Source organism: Petromyzon marinus, chromosome 58 (assembly GCF_048934315.1).
Source record: "Petromyzon marinus isolate PM22_M1 ecotype Great Lakes invasive population chromosome 58, UKy_Petmar_22M1.pri1.0, whole genome shotgun sequence".
In the NCBI taxonomy this organism is placed as follows: domain Eukaryota; kingdom Metazoa; phylum Chordata; class Hyperoartia; order Petromyzontiformes; family Petromyzontidae; genus Petromyzon; species Petromyzon marinus.
This window is the reverse complement of record NC_133724.1, coordinates 5859113-5868042: the sequence shown is the minus strand read 5'-3', so window position 1 is coordinate 5868042 and position 8930 is coordinate 5859113.

Here is an 8930-nt window from a genome sequence, read left to right as displayed (position 1 = left end):
GAGGATATTTTTTTCTGGCAAGAGAGGCTGAAAGGGCAGGACTAGAGATGGATTTAAGATTTCTGAAAGAAATTGTCCTTTTGTCCTTGGTTGTAGAAATGGGGAGATCAATGTTCACGGCGATTGCCAGGTGGTCCGAGATGTTGAGGTTGTGGGGGTCGAGGAGCGGTACGGTGAGACCAGTAGAGCAGGCCAGATCCAAAATGTGACCACGGCTGTGGGTTGGAAAGTTGACATGTTGGGGGAAATTGAAGCAGTGTAGCAGTTCCAGGAATTCAGTAGCAAATTTACAGTCAGTGTCAATGTGGATGTTGACATCTCCCAGGAGCAGAACAGAAGGTGAGATGGCAGATAACTGAGTTAAAAAGTCAGAAAAGTCAGATGGAAAGGTAGGATTTGGTTTTGGGGGGTCGGTAGATTATGGCAGTGACCAGAGGAGTGGGACCAGAGATTTTGAAAGTGATGTGTTCAAAGGACTGAACAGCAGGGATGGAGATGGTGGATGTTTAAATGTCCTTTCTGTACACTGCAGCGACACCACCTCCCCGCCCCTTGAGATCGTGGTTTGTCCATGTATGTATATCCTGTAGGCGTAGTCTGGTTGAGTGCGAAATAGCCCGTAGGTTTATGCCAAAGTTTCAGTGATACAGAGAAAATGCAGGTTATTGTCAGTAATGAATTCATTTCAAATGAGGCTTTTATTGTTTAGTGAGCGGGTGTTGAGCAAAAGCCAGTTCCAGGTGACTTTGCTTCGTGGTGAATTGAGAGGACAGAGAGATGGGGTGGAGATTGGTTAGGTGCATGTGTCGTATGTTGTGATGACGTATTGAGGAAGTTGTGGGGCACAAACGGGACCAGACGGATGGAATGGAGTTTGGGGTTGTTGTATGCATGTTGAACTTCTTTCGCACCGTACGCAGGCAACCGTGCTAATCGGAGGTGCTCGGGAAGGACAACAGACTACGTGCAAAATGCACTTCTAAAGAAATTAGTTCGTCAAACTACATGATGATGATGACGATGATGATGATGGCGACGACGATGATGATGATGACGATGATGATGACGATGATGACGACGATGATGATGATGATGACGATGATGATGATGACGATGATGATGATGACGATGATGATGACGACGATAATGATGATGATGACAATGATGATGACGATGATGACGACGATGATGACGATGATGATGATAACGATGATGACGACGATGATGATGACGACGATGATGACGATGATGACGATGATGACGACGATGACGATGGCTGAGCACAAGTCTCTGCTACTGCTGCTGCTGCTACTACTGCTGCTACTGCTGCTGCTACTGCCGCTACTACTGCTGCTGATGCTGCTACTGCTGCTGCTACTGCTGCTGCCGCTACTACTGCTGCTACTGCTGCGATGACGACGACCGGGAGAATTGGTATGATGGCGGCTTTATAGCTCCCTAGACGAGATCGGCCAAAGGGCGATTCCATAATAAAGGGTTTTTTTTATTTGGTGTAGTGTGTAGTGTAGTGTATAGAGTAGTGTATAGTAGTCTAGTGTATAGTGTAGTGTATAGTAGTGTAGTGTATAGTGTAGTGTAGAGTGTAGTGTAGTGTGTAGTGTATAGTGTAGTGTAGTGTGTAGTGTAGTGTGTAGTGTATAGTGTAGTGTGTAGTGTAGTGTGTAGTGTAGTGCATAGTGTAGTGTATAGTGTAGTGTATAGTAGTGTAGTGTATAGTGTAGTGTATAGTGTAGTGTGTAGTGTAGTGCATAGTGTAGTGTATAGTGTAGTGTGTAGTGTAGTGCATAGTGTAGTGTATAGTGTAGTGTATAGTAGTGTAATGTATAGTGTAGTGTATAGTGTAGTGTATAGTGTGTAGTGTAGTGCATAGTATAGTGTATAGTGTAGTGTATAGTAGTGTAGTGTATAGTGTAGTGTATAGTGTATAGTCTAGTGTGTAGTGTATAGTGTAGTGTATAGTGTAGTGTAGTGTGTAGTGTAGTGCATAGTGTAGTGTATAGTGTAGTGTATAGTAGTGTAGTGTATAGTGTAGTGTATAGTGTAGTGTGTAGTGTGTAGTGTAGTGTGCAGTGTAGTGTATAGTGTAGTGTATAGTGTAGTGTGTAGTGTAGTGTATAGTGTAGTGTATAGTGTAGTGTATAGCGTAGTGTGTAGCGTAGTGTATAGTATAGTGTATAGTGTAGTGTGTAGTGTAGTGTATAGTGTAGTGTATAGTGTAGTGTAGTGTATAGTGTAGTGTATAGTGTAGTGTATAGTGTAGTGTGTAGTGTAGTGTATAGTGTAGTTTATAGTGTAGTGTATAGCGTAGTGTGTAGCGTAGTGTATAGTATAGTGTATAGTGTAGTGTGTAGTGTAGTGTATAGTGTAGTGTATAGTGTAGTGTATAGTGTAGTGTATAGTAGTGTAGTGTATAGTGTAGTGTATAGTGTAGTGTATAGTGTAGTGTATAGTACTGTAGTGTATAGTGTAGTGTATAGTGTAGTGTATAGTGTATAGTGTAGTGTATAGTGTAGTGTATAGTGTAGTGTATAGTTGTGTAGTGTATCGTTGTGTAGTGTATAGTGTAGTGTATAGTGTAGTGTATAGTGTAGTGTATAGTGTAGTGTATAGTGTAGTGTATAGTGTAGTGTATAGTGTATAGTGTAGTGTATAGTGTAGTGTATAGTTGTGTAGTGTATAGTTGTGTAGTGTATAGTGTAGTGTATAGTGTAGTGTATAGTGTAGTGTATAGCGTAGTGTGTAGCGTAGTGTATAGTGTAGTGTATAGTAGTGTAGTGTATAGTGTAGTGTATAGTGTATAGTGTAGTGTATAGTGTAGTATATAGTGTAGTGTATAGTGTATAGTGTAGTGTATAGTGTAGTGTATAGTGTAGTGTATAATGTATTATACTAGTGCAGCACACCGGTTGTGTGTTGGAGAGCCAAGCCACAACATTTACAATCCGAATGTTGTGGTTCACATTCGTGGCGAGCGGCACTTTGTTGTTGTTGTTGTTGTTATCATCGGCGTTGTTGTTGTTGTTATCATTGGCGTTGTTGTTGTTGTTGTTATCATCGGCGTTGTTGTTGTTGTTATCATCGGCGTTGTTGTTGTTATTGTTGTTATCATCGGCGTTGTTGTTGTTGTTATCATCGGCGTTGTTGTTGTTATCATCGGCGTTGTTGTTGTTGTTGTTATCATCGGCGTTGTTGTTGTTGTTGTTATCATCGGCGTTGTTGTTGTTGTGCAGTGAACGCGACCTCGTAACGCTTCAACTCGCTACGCCGGTGCGAGGTTTGTCGTCGATGGCGACCGGTGTGACGTCAGCTTGCAGCGGAGACCACGTGAACGTGCTTTAATGTCGCCGTTCAATTAAGCGACGCGAAGCCTAAGAGGCCGTCCATAAATGACGTCACGCGATTTCTGACGATTTTGACCCCCCCCCCTGAAATATGACGTCACAAAGCTCTGCTCCCCCCCGCCCCCCACCACCCAACAAAAAAATAAAACATGTTTTAAATCGCTTTAAACTATTGTTGTCATTGTAGTGCGTATTTAATGTGGCGCTGCACTCTGGTGTTGTAGGAGAAAACATTTATAAAAAAACAGTCTATTTAATTAAGTAGAATGTGTTGTCTATATTTATTTAAAGTTGCGCATTTTGATGTGACGTCACAAGTCTCAAACACCTCCCCCCCCCACTCGTCACACATCGTCACAAATGTCTGACCCCTCCCCCCCACCCCCAATAGGTGCGTGACGTCATTTATGGACGGCCCCCTATACGTCATGACCAATAATTATTTTATTTAGGCCAGGTGATGGGCACCCTGTATTATGTTTAAAAATATATATACAGTTTTGAGTGATTTTGCTTTAAACAATCAGCACCGGTTGAATGTAATCTTATACGTGCGCGTGAGTGTGTGAGTGTGTGTTGGTAATAGGATAAGCGTCTTACTACCGGTGTTAAAATATATTAAATGAGCTGATGTGTTCTTACATGTTTTGGCCACCCGGTATGTTTACGTGCAAGCCATCATCCACTCACCACCTTCATTCATTCCTGGAGAGAGGCAAAAAACGTAACAGCTGGAAGGAAAGGGCCGACCAAAGGTGTGTACGTGTAGGTGTGTGTAAGTGAGTGTGTTGGTGTGAGTGTGTGAGTGTGTGTGGGTGGGTGTGAGTGAGGGTGTGCGTGAGTGAGTGTAGGTGTGTGTGAGGGTGTGTGTTAAGGTGAGTGTGTGTGTGAGTGTGTGTGTGTAAGTGAGTGTGTTGGTGTGAGTGTGTGAGTGTGTGTGGGTGTGAGTGAGGGTGTGCGTGAGTGAGTGTAGGTGTGTGTGAGAGTGTGTGTTAAGGTGAGTGTGTGTGTGAGTGTGTGTAGGTGTGTTGGTGTGAGTGTGTTGGTGTGTGTGAGTGAGTGTGGGTGTGAGTGAGGGTGTGTGTGAGTGAGTGTAGGTGAGTGTGTGTGAGAGTGAGTGTGTGTTAAGGTGAGTGTGTGTGTGTGAGAGAGTGTGTGTGTGTGTAGGTGTGTGTAGGTGAGTGTGTTGGTGTGAGTGTGGGTGTGAGTGTATGAGTGAGTGTGTGAGTGTGTGCGAGAGTGAGTGTGTTTAGGTGAGTGTGTGTGTGAGCGTGTGTGTGTAGGTGAGTGTGTTGGTGTGGGTGTCTGAGTGAGTGTGTGTGAGAGTGAGTGTGTGTTTAGGTGAGTGTGTGTTAAGGTGTGTGTAGGTGTGTGTAGGTGAGCGTATTGGTGTGAGTGTGGGTGTGAGTGTGTGAGTGTGTGTGGGTGTGAGTGAGGGTGTGCGTGAGTGTGTGTAGGTGAGTGTGTGTGAGAGAGTGTGTTTAGGTGAGTGTGTGTGTGAGTGTGTGTAGGTGTGTTGGTGTGAGTGTGTTGGTGGGGTGTGTGAGTGAGTGTGTGTGAGAGTGAGTGTGTGTGTAGGTGAGTTTGTTTGAGAGTGAGTGTGTGTGTAGGTGAGTTTGTTTGAAAGTGAGTGTGTGTGTGAGTGAGTGTGAGAGTTAGTGTGTAGGTGAGTGTGTGAGTGAGTGAGTGTGAGAGTGAATGTGTGTGAGAGTGTGTGTGAGTGAGCGTGAGAGTGAGTGTGTGTGTAGGTGAGTGTGTGTGAGAGTGAGTGTGTATGTGAGTATGTGTGAGAGTGAGTGTATGTGAGTGTGTGTCAGAGTGAATGTGTGTGCAGGTGAGTGTGTTTGCGAGTGTGTGTGTAGGTGAGTGTGTGAGTGAGTGAGTGTGAGAGTGAGTGTGTGTGTAGGTGAGTGTGTGAGTGAGTGAGTGAGTGTGAGAGTGAGTGTGTGTGTGTGAGTGAGTGTGTTTGAGAGTGAATGTATGTGTATGTGAGTGTGTGTGAGAGTGAATGTGTGTGCAGGTGAGTGTGTTTGCGAGTGAGTGTGTGTGTGAGGGATTGTGTGTGAGTGAGTGAGAGAGTGAGTGTGTGTGTAGGTGAGTGTGTGAGTTAGTAAGTGTGAGAGTGAGTGTGTGAGTGAGTGAGTGTGTGTGAGAGTGAATGTATGTGTATGTGAGTGTGTGTGAGAGTGAATGTGTGTGCAGGTGAGTGTGTTTGCGAGTGAGTGTGTGTGTGTGCAGGTGAGTGGGAGCGGTTAGTGCGTGATTATTATCTGACTGGTCCTACCCTCTCCCATAGGTCGACCCAGCCTCAAATGAGTACCCGATGCGGTGTGTAGTAAACATCGCCACTGGGGAGACAAAGGCGGACGCGCGTGGTGCTGCCCGTCCCACCCCATCGTGTGCCGTGGCGTGCTGCTCCACACTAACAGCACTTGCCCCAACAGTCTGCTGAGGCTACACGGGCGAGTGACCTCGTGGCGCATTTCGAGCCATCAAACACACAGCGCTCAAATGCAAAGTGCGATTCAGTGAACTCTTTGGACTCACGACCACGACCACCACGACCACCACCACCACCCCCACCGCGCGCCACAATATTGCCACCACCGCCCGCTGCTGTTTATTAGCCCGTCAATGTTTCCACACTCTGCTGGGACAAACATCCTCCTCCTTCTCATCCCTCTCCCGAACCCCTCCCAACTCCGATTCCTCTTCCATTCATTGTCTTCAATTGCCTGCGTTACTCACGCGTTTGCGCTCTCTCTCTGTCTCTCTCTCTGTCTCTGTCTCCTTTCCTCCATGCCTCCATCCCCTCGTTTCTTGTTTTGTTTTACAAGATGCAGGTGCAAGCCACACTCCCCCATTCCTCGAGATTCTGAGCCTCAAAAGTTAAAACATCCGGGATCCCTCCCCCCCCTCCCCCAGAAAGAAAAAAAAACACAATCCCTGTCAAGCGTAAATATTCCACGGGGCAACGGTGACACGTGTTTGCGCGCGTGCGTGCGTGCGTACGTGCGTGTGTTGAGCATCTTTCCCACCGCACGTAGGCCAGCCGTGCTAATCGTGGGCGCGTGGGGCTGGAAGGACGACGAAGCTGAGCGCAAACAACTCGTGAGCGCTCACGAGATGCGTGCGTCGGTTCGCGTCTCAAAAGCGCGCATTGCTAAACCAGCGGCGTCGCGAACGTCGGGAGCAAGAGCGTTCCAGACGGCCGCGGTGACCGGGCGGGGAGTTCGCGTTCACGTGCTCCTGGACGAGATCAGCGAGGACCGCGGTAGCGTAAATGGGTTCGCGTCACTCCTCGTTGCGTGCCTTCGCTCGGTAATCGGACGTCCGATTGCTGTGTTAATAAACGAATCGTGTCCAATGATGATAATGATGATGATAATAATAAGAATAACGACAACAACGAAAGCGTGTCAATATATTCAACTTGGTTCGAAGATTTCGTGACTGCAGGAATTCATCTTTGGGTCTTTGGGTAAAGACACGTAACTTTCACCGAAAGAACCAAAGATTGATGTCAATGTATCCCTCTTAAATTCGCAAATTGTGCTGTACATCGCACGCAGCATTTTATTACGCGAGTTGCTGTAGGGAAACTCCGTGGTAAAGATAGAAATATGCCGGCAGAATTATCCAGACATTAATTGTTAATGCTTTTAGCCCATCGGCGGATTTATCGATGTTCCAGGCCGATCTTAAATCAAGTTTCTAAGCTGCGAATTTTTTTATTATTATTATTATTATTTCTAAAACAACTAAAACTCTGGAACCGTTTCCATCCTCTTTAGACTCATCAGCAGACCCCTTTGAGTGTTTCCTGAACAGATGCCAGATTGCTGTTGGCACTGAGGCCATCCGTAGGAAGAACGGGACCCTTGTTGAATCTGGAAAGTCAATCAGAGACGCGTTTTTTTTCTTCTGTAATACGCAATGTCCCGCAGCAAGGCACTTCGATTATTGTTACACGATTATAACCTTAATCAGTATTGAGTAATCGACGTTTCACACTTTGTTAGAGGGACATTCGTACAGACACAGGTCCCCCGCATAGCCTTGGGCAGACTAATGGGGCAAGTGCAGGACAGAGGAGAGAACAAGACAAATCCACTCACTCGCATACACAAAGCAAAGGCAAGATCCCCCGTATAGCCTTACCAGACTGTTGGGGCAAGTGCTGTTAGCGAGCAGGGGGTGGGTGGCCAACACCACGCCCGGCCGCCTTTGTCTCCCCAGTGGCGATGTTCACACACCGCACCAGGTACTCATTCGAGGCTGAGTGAATCTAGGGGAGGCCCAGGACCGGTTCAGATAATGGCCACTGGTCTTGGATTCACACCACTCGCACATTCACTCTCACGCAAAGGCAAAGATCCCCCGTATAACCTCAACAGACCGCTGGAGCAAGTGCGGTTAGCGAGCAGCACCTAAGGATTGTCGCCACAGCACACGATGCGTAGACTACACCACGCCAGGCTTGAGGCTGAGTCGACCTAGGGGAGGCACAGGACCGGTTCAGATGATCGTCTCTGGTATTGGCCGTGAGCGGGAATTGAACCCGGGTCGCCACCCACTACACACCCATCAACCACCCACCCACCACCACTCACTCACTCACTCACCACCACCACAACCACCCACCCACCAACTACTCACCACCACCCACTCACCACCACCACCCACCCACCAGCAGCACCGCTCATCACACATCCACCGCCGCCCACCATCCACTCACCAACCACCACCACCCACCCACCACCACCCACGATCACACACCACCACCACCACCACCACGCATCACCCACTCACCACCTACCATCCACTCACCCACCACCACCACCACCACCCACCACCATCACCACCACCCATCACCACTACCCACCATCCACTCACCCACCACCACCCACCCACCACCTACCATCCACTCACCCACCACCACCACCACCCACCACCATCACCACCACCCATCACCACTGCCCACCATCCACTCACCCACCACCACCCACCACCCACCCACTACCACCCAGCATCCACTAACCCACCACCCACCCACCTACCCACCACAACCACCACCCACGTCGCCTGCCCCGCCAGACTCTTTAAGCGCTAAGATTTTTCTCTCCAGAAAAAAAAAGGAAATGGGGAAAAATAAAATAAACCCGCGTCCCAAAAAAAAACCACGGGCAGATAAAATCGCGGATCACGGAAAACAAAAGCCCTTTTAATTACCACCATCAGTCGATTCAATTAACTTGTGCGGCACGCACACGCCTCACACAGGCGGGCGAGACCGCGCGTGCATTTGACAGGGGCACTCAATGCGCAGCTCCGTGACATGAAACAACTCTGCGTGGTCCGCGCGGCAAAAAACACACAAAGATATAACAAAAAAAAAAAACAGCAAGGGAAGAAAAAGCATGCACACGCATGGATTCTGTTAAATGCCACTGCTTCGGTTGGTTATAATCGGTAACGCGAGACGATTGGTGTGGCCACGTCGGAGCGATGTTGCATCGACGCGGCCGGAAGCGTGGCGTCAAAAGCGAGCCCCGACGTCGGTGTGAC